Raw genomic sequence first — 10,913 nt, forward strand, 5'->3', positions numbered from 1 at the left:
GAACGATCACCAAGATAAAATAAGGGAAATCAGAGCTCGTACGGAAGATATAGCTGTTCATTCTTCCCGCGCACTATACGAGATTGGAATGGTTCAAATGGCTCTGAGCACTATGGGACTTAACATCTATGTCATCAGTCCCCTTGAACTTAGAACTACTTAAACCTAACTAACCTAAGGAAATCACACAACACCTAGTCATCACGAGGCAGAGAAAATCCCTGACCCCGCCGGGAATCGAACCTGGGAACCCGGGCATGGGAAGCGAGAACGCTACCGCACGACCACGAGCTGCGGACGAGATTGGAATAATAGAGAATTGTGAAGGTGGTTCGATGAACCCTTTGCCAGACACTTAAATGTGGTTTGCAGAGTATCCATGCAGATGTAGATGTAGATACTATATGTCTGCTCCTTCTAGCAGAACATCTACCAATTCACAAGAATCGTGCTACACTTGTCGAGGAATATCACAGCGAACTGTCATTTATGTCCGGGCCATCAAATTCGCCTGATCTGAACTGACAGACTGGGACACTATCCAGCCCCGACTTCATATCCACAAATTATCAGCTCTTAATTTATAGACTTGTGTGATCTGAGCGTATATATATGGTGCCACATCAATCCAGAAACCTACCAAGGAATTTTCGAATCCAAGCCATGCTGAATCACTGCTGTATTGCATCCAAAGGTGGAACAACTTACTAGAAAGTATGTGTACATGATGTTTTCATGCATCATGTATCTGTTCTAGGCAGTCTTCCGAGGATTTCATTGTTCCACTGGATTTCTTTCCACACCCACCACTTACAAAATTATAGTTACCCCACTCGAGTTTTGTATGATTGTCTCCTTGAATTCTGATATAATGATTTAGGAATATACACAAGAGCATGCTGAGAGTTTCCTAAAAGTATATGGTTACATGTTGGGATGAATCTGGTCGTCGATTGAAAGATCGTCCTTTATACTGAGTCTTGCCTAAAGAATTTCACATGTAGCTTCTCTATCTTCTACAGTGGACTTGAAATTTTTTCTATTATGAGAATTACATGGCCTCCATTTCCCAATAGCCTTTCAATGCAGACTTAGATTTAACGCAAAGCTTTCACTGTTGTGAAATTTGAGTTTAAGCCAGAGATCTATGTTTAATACTATGTGTGTTCCTTTGCCTTTTATGACTGCTCCTAACTCTGGCACTTTGTGCGAATGTTTGAGCAGTTGATATCCAGATTTTTGATAGTCTTGTCTATGGTTGGCAGAGAGAGAAGTGGGGCTGTGTCTTTCTTTGTCTCTTATTAACACTTTGGGGTCTCATACAGGTATAATTGTATGGAGCTGATGAACATTGTCTAATATAGAAAAATCTTTATGTGCAACCCATATCTTTAATACAGTGCATTCCTGTGGCACTTAGGTGAACCCCACAGTTCTCAACCCTAGGAAGTCTATGATGTCACAATTTAAATTATCGCAGGTTCTTCTAAATTTTTGCTTCTAGCCTTACATTTGACTCATAACCATCAGGCCATGATCAGTCCTGATAATAGTTCTGGAGAGTGGCTGCTTTGCTGATTTCTATGAACAAGGCAGGTCTCCTCAACCTTATGTGCCAGTCACTGGGATGATCAGTTTATAACCTCAAAGGCCAAATGACAGACATACTTCGTTCCAACTTGTATCACAATATGCAGCTGATTGCAACATGCTCCCTCAATGGTCTCCAGAACAATCGCTTCAGCAAATTAACAGAGGTATACAGGCATACACACTGAGTTCACAAAGTGATCTTCCCCATACCTTGCTGAAATCACAGACAAAAACACAACAGAAGTTTTGGAAATGTTATGCTACAGAAGAATGCTCAAGGTTAGATTGGTAGGTGGGCAACGAATGCAGAAGCACAGAATAGGGTATTTCACTGTTTTCAGGAAATTGTCTTAAATGATTAATTATGTCATGTTATGCACCTAACATGCAGTTTTTACATTTGAATTTCAGCATTCTTCTATAATAACGAAAATGAAATTCAAATAATTTGAAAGCCAGCTAAAAGGCCCCATTCGAGTCATGGGATGCATGTGATGTCACAGGCTAGCTCACTGCTCCTACTGTCGTAATGTTAATTCACAGTGATGTCTTGTTTTGGATTTTACGTTTCTAAAAATAGATTTCAAACGGTTTCAGAGCCATACCGTAGAATTACATTTATAAAAACTCCTGGATAGCTGTTTTTGAGTGTTCCATGGAATGAGAACACGTGTAAAATGTGGAAGCACTGTATCAGCAAACTGCCATCACGTAGATGCACAAGTTCACTAACTTAATTAAAAATATGTTGCACTGTGAAGTTAACATTAATTTAGCTCCGTGATATGCTTTCCCATTGTTACAACGAAAGATAGCGTCATTCAACAAAATTAAACTCCTAGCGAAAGTTGTCGTGGCTTGCCCTCTGTAATAAAAAAACTGAGTAAAGGAATCAACAATCAACTTGAACAGATGTCTTGTGACGTCCGCCCAGATCAAACGCAACGAAGTATACCGAACAAAATGCAAAAAAAAGTTGTTAGAGTGTAAGACTGTCGAATTTTACAAGATAACATCCATAGATCACTAGTTAGAATCTATTCCAAACGAACATTTTACCTTATTTGTAAAACGACTCGACAGTCCTCTCACATGCAAAGCAAATCACAATTACAAAATTTCACCACACCACTCAGAAACAGATTATTATTGTATTTTTCTTGGTGTTTATATGCGCTTGTACTTGCAGTCGCTGTTTACTCACATCATATTCAAAAAAATGTTTTCTAGTTAATGTGACCATGCACTCTTTACTCTACTAGAAATAATGTTTTTATATTCACACTGTCCAGATAGGTTCCTTAGTGTTTAAACTTTTGCAGTTTCAACATCCTGCATAATGATGAAGTAAGTCTGCTTCAGACACTAACATTAGTTTGCATTCACAAACATCACAGGCCTTACATTTGTGTCACCTACATATTGGACACGCTTCAAATCTCTCTGCATAACATCATTGTCCTACTACTCATTGTACTTCGGCGTTTGGAATATCTCCAGTACTAGCAATGCTTTCCAAAAAAGTGAATTGTTTGTTCGCAAAGTAAATGCAATTTATCTTCTGTTGACCGATTCTCAGAGTAAGACAAATGTGAAGCTTTAAATAAGACATACCACAATAGAAACAATTACTACAATCAGTTCTTGCTAACAATATTTTCGTATTTCGTGTAAAAGTTTTAAAATGTATTACCCTTCCAGGGTTGAAACATGTGACCTTATCCTACGTAGTTATAGAGGCTATCCGTGGCATCACCGAATCACTGGTGGCTGACATGTTCGTGCTGAGTGTCTTCTATAGACGAAATCAGCACTAAGTTTTGCTAAGAATAATTTTATTGTGCTATGAATCGTACTGATAATCGACTATCTAGTTATAAGACAAAGATTCATTTGCAACAGTTCTACAATTACTTTCTCTTGAGCAAGTTTAATGATGTTGCTGGGAGGTGGGAAAATAATGTCAGTTGTTGCACATATCGCCTCTCTAAATGGGGGAGCATAAACACATCAACTTTTGCAAGGCTTCAGCTGTCAGCATTCACAGAATTCCTTTTTTTGTTACTTAAAAGTTGTAATTGCGTTTTCCAGCACTGAACAAGTAAACTTTGCAGAGTATGTACATAAAAAATTCGTAACTTCGACTAACACTCCTGCAACACTTGTATAGCTTCGTCTTACTTCTGGCTTGACACATCACCAGAGAATCAACCGATAACAGTATGTTTTCGAATACATGATCAGATCTTGACATTTAATGATTTTTAAGCTTTAATTACTTAAGAGTGATACATATTTTGTGAAAATATTGACCATAAATGATGTTTAAATGTTATAATCAATCAGAATAACAAAAACCCAAACCATATTTTTAACATAGGAAAAGAGCCTATTGAATAGGGGGGGAAATAAATTTATTGTCTATCTTGACTACAAGAAGGGATCAGCTGATAGGACATATCTTGAGGCATCAATGAATAATTAATTTGTTTATAGAGAGAATTGTGAGGGATGGTTAAAATTGTAAAGGGGGAAAGGAACGGTTGACAACATTCAGCAGCTTCAAGTAGATGTAAAATGCAATAGTTACACAAAGATGAAGAGACTTGAACAGTACAGACTAATGTTTAGAGCTAACCATTGGTCTTTTGACTGAATATCACAACTGCAAAAAGAAAGTAACTAATATCAACAGGAATACACAACGATTTAGAAAAGAAGTCATAGACAAAAAAATATTGCGATGCTGTGTAAGACGTATTTTCTGGAAATTCCTTAGCACAGTTAGTGAATTAGAAAATATGTAATGGAAAGTAAATCGGTCTGATTGCAATGAGCAGTCACAAATTTTTAGATTCAGTGAAACCAAACACACAAATAGTGACCATCATGAAGCACTTGTACTGAATTAAACGTTTATAATGGTAGAAAGATATTTCTGCTTAACAAGATATGCAAGAAGATCATTAGAGTATACTGGAACACTTAGATTTTGAGATGTGAACGTGGAGGTTCAGTGGCTGATACTCACATGTGTTGTAGATCATGTGCTACATAACTTGGTTCTTTGGAAAATAGTGAGGTTTGGGAAGAATCAAACAATGTCCAATAATATTATTACGAAAATTCAACGAAAACAGAGAGTAATACACAACAAACTGAAATGAATCTGAACCCTTTCTGCAAACAGAAGTTAACTTAAGTCAAAACAAGCCAAAAAACATATACCGGAATTATTCAGTGAATTCTAAAGCAAGATCTTACCTACTGAGTTGTCAAAAATTGTGTACACAATTTTGATGCTATAAAAAATTTGTCCATTGAACTGAGTTGTTGCTAAGATTACAGAAGGCAACTTTCAGAGGTAATGTGGGAATGAAAACAAGAAAAAATTCTAGTAAACATGGGTTCTAAAATGCATACTTTAAGAGTTGTGAGCATTTGCTCCTCATCACTACTGTGTAACAGATCTCTACTATTGAAGATGTGACTATCACTCTTAAGGTATGTGCTTTAGAGCGTATATTTACTGGCCATTTTTGTCCATATTACCTGCTCCAAAATCATGGATGAAAGAAAACGTAGAGATATCAACTATACTCAGCATCGAGTTTGTAAATACTCTACAATGGAAGAAACGCGAGTACTTTCTGGTGCACTGTTTTTAATCAGCATAAATACAGGGAATCGTGCAAACTGCAGTGTACTGTCAGCATCCAGTGGCACTGGTATGGCTATCGTCCGTTAATTTTTCAGTTTCAAACGTTTCCATTTTTATTTTAGAGCAAGTAGCTTTGACAATATAGAAACAAAAACAGAACAAATATCTACAGATAAATTGGCACCTTTCCCTGAGCCTTACCGGCAAATTTGTAAATAACTATTGCTCACAATAATGTCAGCAAATTTGTTACAATTGATGGAGTGCTGCAGGTCTTTAGAGACCATTGTAGATTTGTATATTATATTCCAAATAAGCTTACAAAGTATGGTATGCCCGTAGTGATACAATGATATACCCTAAATTTAAAATTGCACTGTGTCAGATAACTCGACCATACCTAAAACCAAATAAACATGACGTTGTTGAAAGGCTGGTAACTTCCACTGAGATCACAAATAGAAATGTTGTGACTAGTAACTAGTACACCAGTCAAAGACTAGCACAGAATCTGCTGGATAAAAAGGAGCACGGCAAGTTTATCAGTCTGTCATCTTCCTTTCTTACTGGTTGATTATTAGTTTTCCATATTTCTTTTTGTATAGTAGTGACAGAAGCTGTTTTCAATACATTGTGCTTCCGATTACGACTTTTCGCGTGTACTGAACGCTTTGGATTTCATTGTAAATATATTGCTCATATTGTGATTGTGTTCTGCTGGCACCGGTAATTTTGGGTTGGGTAAATGATTCCATGTCTGCTTTTGTTTCATATCAAACAAAATTGCTTTCGATACATGGTGTTCTGTGGTCTTGTGTGTATGTGTTATTGCTCACAAACCTGTGTTTGAACTGCTCGATTTAAGTCTAATGTAAGTATATTGCATTCATTCTATTTTGTATTTGTTGGGCTCTGTTTGCCATACTTTCTCGCATCTAATGGAGAACTCCACGTTAGCAGGTTTTGACAGTATTGGTATTCAACTTTGTTTCACCTTGTCATGAAATTATATATCTCTGCTTTGAGTGGTGTCAAGGCCGCCCATCTCAGGGGCAAAGGGGGAGGGGGAAGCAGCCCCCTCCAAGCTCATAGGGAAAGGCAAAAATAGGTGTTTTTCTTCGAGGAAAATGGTTGAAACGTCGGTATTGTGCAGGTTTTTAATATGGTCTGAAGTGGAACTTTCTTATAGCCACCTGCAAGTCGCCATTCATCTTCCAAAATATTAAAAATACTCCATTCCTCATGGTCTACCCTCTCTCTATAAACTACCACGCTCATCCCTTAAATGGTGTTGCTTCATGCCACTGAATGCCATGCATTTCACAGTGGTTTGCAGTGTATAGATGTAGCTGCAGATGAGTATGCTTTGCAGCCATGGTGGCTAGAGTATTCTTCCTTGTAAATGCTAAAAATGGGACAGTAGTTAAGCAAATGTTTTCGCAGGTACTGCAAACAGTACATTTTAGCAGAAGCCAATGAAAATTTCGGTGGTTTCTATTAAATGCGAGGGTACTGAAGACGGATGGAACAAAAATTACGTAGAATACTAGCAATATACTTGCAATGCACTTAAATCAAGCAGTTCACAAATGGATTAATAAGTAATAATAAACAGGCATCAGTCCGCTGAATACCATGCGATGAACCCAGCTTCTGTTTGATATGAAACAAAAACGAATATGGAATCATTTACCTCGCCCATTATTTTGGATGAGAGCAAACATTAAGCAGAATTCCAGCAAGATACTTACAATGCAATTCAAAGAGTGCAATACACACAAAACGGTCATAGTCAGGAACATAATTTCCAGTTGTAATAGCCACATACTCGAAATTTACAGTACTTAGTTTTACAAATAAATAAACATTACTACCAGACACACATATGCAGTATAAACGGAAAAATATTATCATCTAGTATTCATATTTCACAAAGCAAGAATGCAGATTATCTTGCCATATTTTCTCGATTTCGAAGTTCACTGGCAGGCCACTTGGATCGCTACTGTCCATCTCTGTTTCCATACCATAACATGGACCTTGCAATTTGAGAAAAAAAGGAAGTGTGTTGCTCCCTTCTACAGTGCTTGGTACAGATTAAACTGACGTTGAAGGTGGAAAATCCGCAGTCAGCTTAGACTACAACCAATGGAGGAGTGGATACTTTGAATCAGATGTTTGTATCATGTATAACAGCCAGAATAACTAGATCATGGCTGCTCCCGTTATTCTACCAACGTCTTTGTATCGTAGGACTTAATTCGATCGTCATCTTTGGACGCAACAGCCCAGATAATTAAGACAGGCAATGGCTGTTTCAGAAAAATACATGACTAAATCTTATAAATACTCATCCAAAATAAACAGCAAAACTAAACAATCTTTTGAAAGATGTACAAATGCTTCTAGAAAGATTCAGAAAAGGGGGAACAGTTCATGGCCAATGCAAAGCTGGATATATCACGTATAAGGATGCCAAAGAAATATTAGAAGAAAGACATTGTCCAACAGTTGTGGAAACATGTCTACAAAAACCATTCAGTTCAGAACATTACAAGTATGCCCTGTGACAGTAATGACCAGCAGCCGGAAATTTGTTCTGATTGAAGATATTTATTGATGTAACAATTTTACTTATTTTTAACTCAAATAAATAATTAACGCAATCACAAGCTGTTTTATTTTAGTTTTTATCGTTTGGTTCGCCTAAAAACGATAATTATGTGAAGTAGACATTATGATGTAAATGCTATGGCGCACTCACTCATGTGAAATCAGGGGTCACGCCCATTGGAGAGTTAAAGGTAAATCATTTTTAAATGTAGTGCTTGTAAAAAGACAAAGGGATTGTTTGACTATGCGCTCAGAGATCAGTCACTTAGAATCTAGAAGTTTATGTCTGCAGTGATTTAAGATGGAATGAAAGCAAAAATTTAACTATAGGGAAGGAGATGTCAAAATCATATTTATCATTGGACATCCAGAAAAAGAGAAGTAAATGCATAAAATACGTCACTTTTAAAATACTTGTTCCAAAAGAAAAAAAATGGGCATATGGCATTGTAGGCCGGAAGGCCCCTTTCGGGAAAGTTCGGCCACCAAGTGCAAGTCTTATTTCATTCAACACCATATTTCTTGGGTATTATTTGCCGCTGTTGGAGCCTTACCAAGTTTGATTAACCCAAGAGACAGGACAAGTTCAGATAAAAATTGTACCATTCATCATGGGCTTGAAGGTGTCACAGAAATGTTCAAAGAATTACAATGGGAGACATTACAAGAGAGAGACTTTTGAATAGACTTTCAAGGGCCAGCATTGCCAAATTAGTGAAGAAACTAATTACTTCCTGCAACATATGTCTCATATAACGGCGACGACATTTGAATTAGAGAAATTGTGGCTCTTGCAGGAGGGTAACAAAGTCTTTCTTCTTTTGTACTACCTATGAGCAGAACACGAAACATATAAAATTACACAATATTAGTAAATAATGAAATAACACTTTTGTGGTTATGACTACTTGGTTATAAAAACTATGTTAAAACAATGCATCAATCTTTTATCTGTTAAATAAGTCTGTAATAATGTGAACATGGCATGTCAAATATTATTGTGAATAGATGAACTAATCAACACTATGTATCCTCTGTTACATACTGTACAGTGCCTTGTGGACTGTAGATATGTATGTAGATAAATATGTTAATAACACTGGTTGCTAAATTTTTCACTTTAGTGACACAGAACGTGAAAAAGTGTGAAATAAGAGACACTTAATGTGTAAAAATGATGTTTTAATACTATATTTTCCATATCTACTTCACCATGGAACTTATTTAGGACATGAGGAGCATAGCCAAGCATTCTCCTCACATCTGTTGTTGCTCTATGTTTTGCTGCAACAGAGTATGCCGTTCCTGTTTCGAGGAATTCTGCAATTGCTAATCAGGTACGGCTCTTCATGATACAAGTCGCGTAGCCACTGGGTTCCTAAGACTAATTCCACTCAATAAGATCTTTCGACTCATGGGATTAGCACCTCCAAATGTAAGAAGACTTGTAGCACCTGCGATTGAAAGGAAGAAGCAAAAAACAGATCGAAGGCATCCATTGTTAGGATCTCTTGTGTGTCCATTACGACTATATCCAGAAAAAGTTTCTTCCTAACAACAGCACCAATTCCAGCTTCAGCAGAAGCCCACCAAACTGAGATGTGGAGAACAAATTCCACTGGAGGATTATGGGCCAAAAAGAGAAGCTGCCGTCAGGTTGTCATCTCCAATACAGGACTTGGAATACACTAAACAGATTGATAAAAAGGAGAGACAAAATGCAAAATGAATTTGAAGTGCATTATCAGTGATGACATGTTTTGTGCATATGGTGAATATGGGGAAATGTTGGACACCTGTTGGTTTCTAGTAATCTAAGCAAATGCTATGTCATGGAAGAGCTGTTTGCAACGAATGACCATGCTATTCTTACTGCTGAACACTGTACTTCCAAAGTGTGGAATTATCTCAATCATTAATATTAGAGTATAGATTTAGGATTAAATACTATTCTTTGGACTTGTATAAAGAAAAACTGGAGTCACATAGCTGTGTCTCCATCAGGTGAAGAAGAGTGATACATACTGCTTTATACATTATCTTTTCTACTCTATCAGTGAAACTGTTCGCTTCTTGCTCCAATTCAAATAATAATCTTCCTTACGCCTCCTGACCAGTCCTATCAGTCTATAATGACTATTTCTTAGCACTGTATTATGTTGCTGTACTTACTAGAAACAGAAATACACAAACGTCTGAATAGTATATCCCATGCAAACATCTATTACTGTTCCAGTTTCTATCACGCCAGACAGATCGATTTATTACAGCACCACAGGAACTTGGTGGGAAACAAAGTTATTCTTGCTACCCAAGATGGAATGCATAGATATCACAATGCCTTCTCTCGCTGTAATACGTAATTTCGGAATAACGGGTAGTGTCTGCATGTTGAATCAAGAATATTTGAGCACTACAGAGACAAAAGGAGATTTTTTTTATTTGCACTAAATATGACGTTATAGTTAACTTTGTACTAAATATGACGTTATAGTTAACTCAGACGTTCGACTTATTGACTACCTGGAATAGATTTTATATGTAGTCTACGAAAGACAACACAGGGAAACGGGATGAGTTATTCTGATCATAGTGTGAACTTTAATTCGCCAAGTGAACAGCCAGCAAAGTAAAATGTGACCTAATTCGTTCGTAGTGTTATTAATTAGCAGGATTACAGGCAATAAAATTTTCTTTACATTTCGCAATTGACTTTGTAATCACTTGGGTATGATGATGTGCAACAGTTTCTTATTAGAAATACGAAGTAATTATTAATGACCCACATGTATTTATTTGTGTCAGAGAAGAGAAACTTAATTTCATTGGTCAAGGCAGACGGGCGAAGGCTTATAATAAAATTGTGGCTAGTGTTGCTAAAGCAAGCAATCATTTGCAATTTAAGGTAAATTGGTTTCCGAGAAAGAAATGGCAAGAATCTCAAAGATGCTTTGCTGTATTTAGACTGGCTTGGCAATTAAATACTTTCGTCCTGTGGCCAAGCATAACTTAGAAAACTCAGACAATACATATGAACTTTTTGTAT

Source organism: Schistocerca piceifrons, chromosome 1, assembly GCF_021461385.2.
Source record: "Schistocerca piceifrons isolate TAMUIC-IGC-003096 chromosome 1, iqSchPice1.1, whole genome shotgun sequence".
NCBI lineage: Eukaryota > Metazoa > Arthropoda > Insecta > Orthoptera > Acrididae > Schistocerca > Schistocerca piceifrons.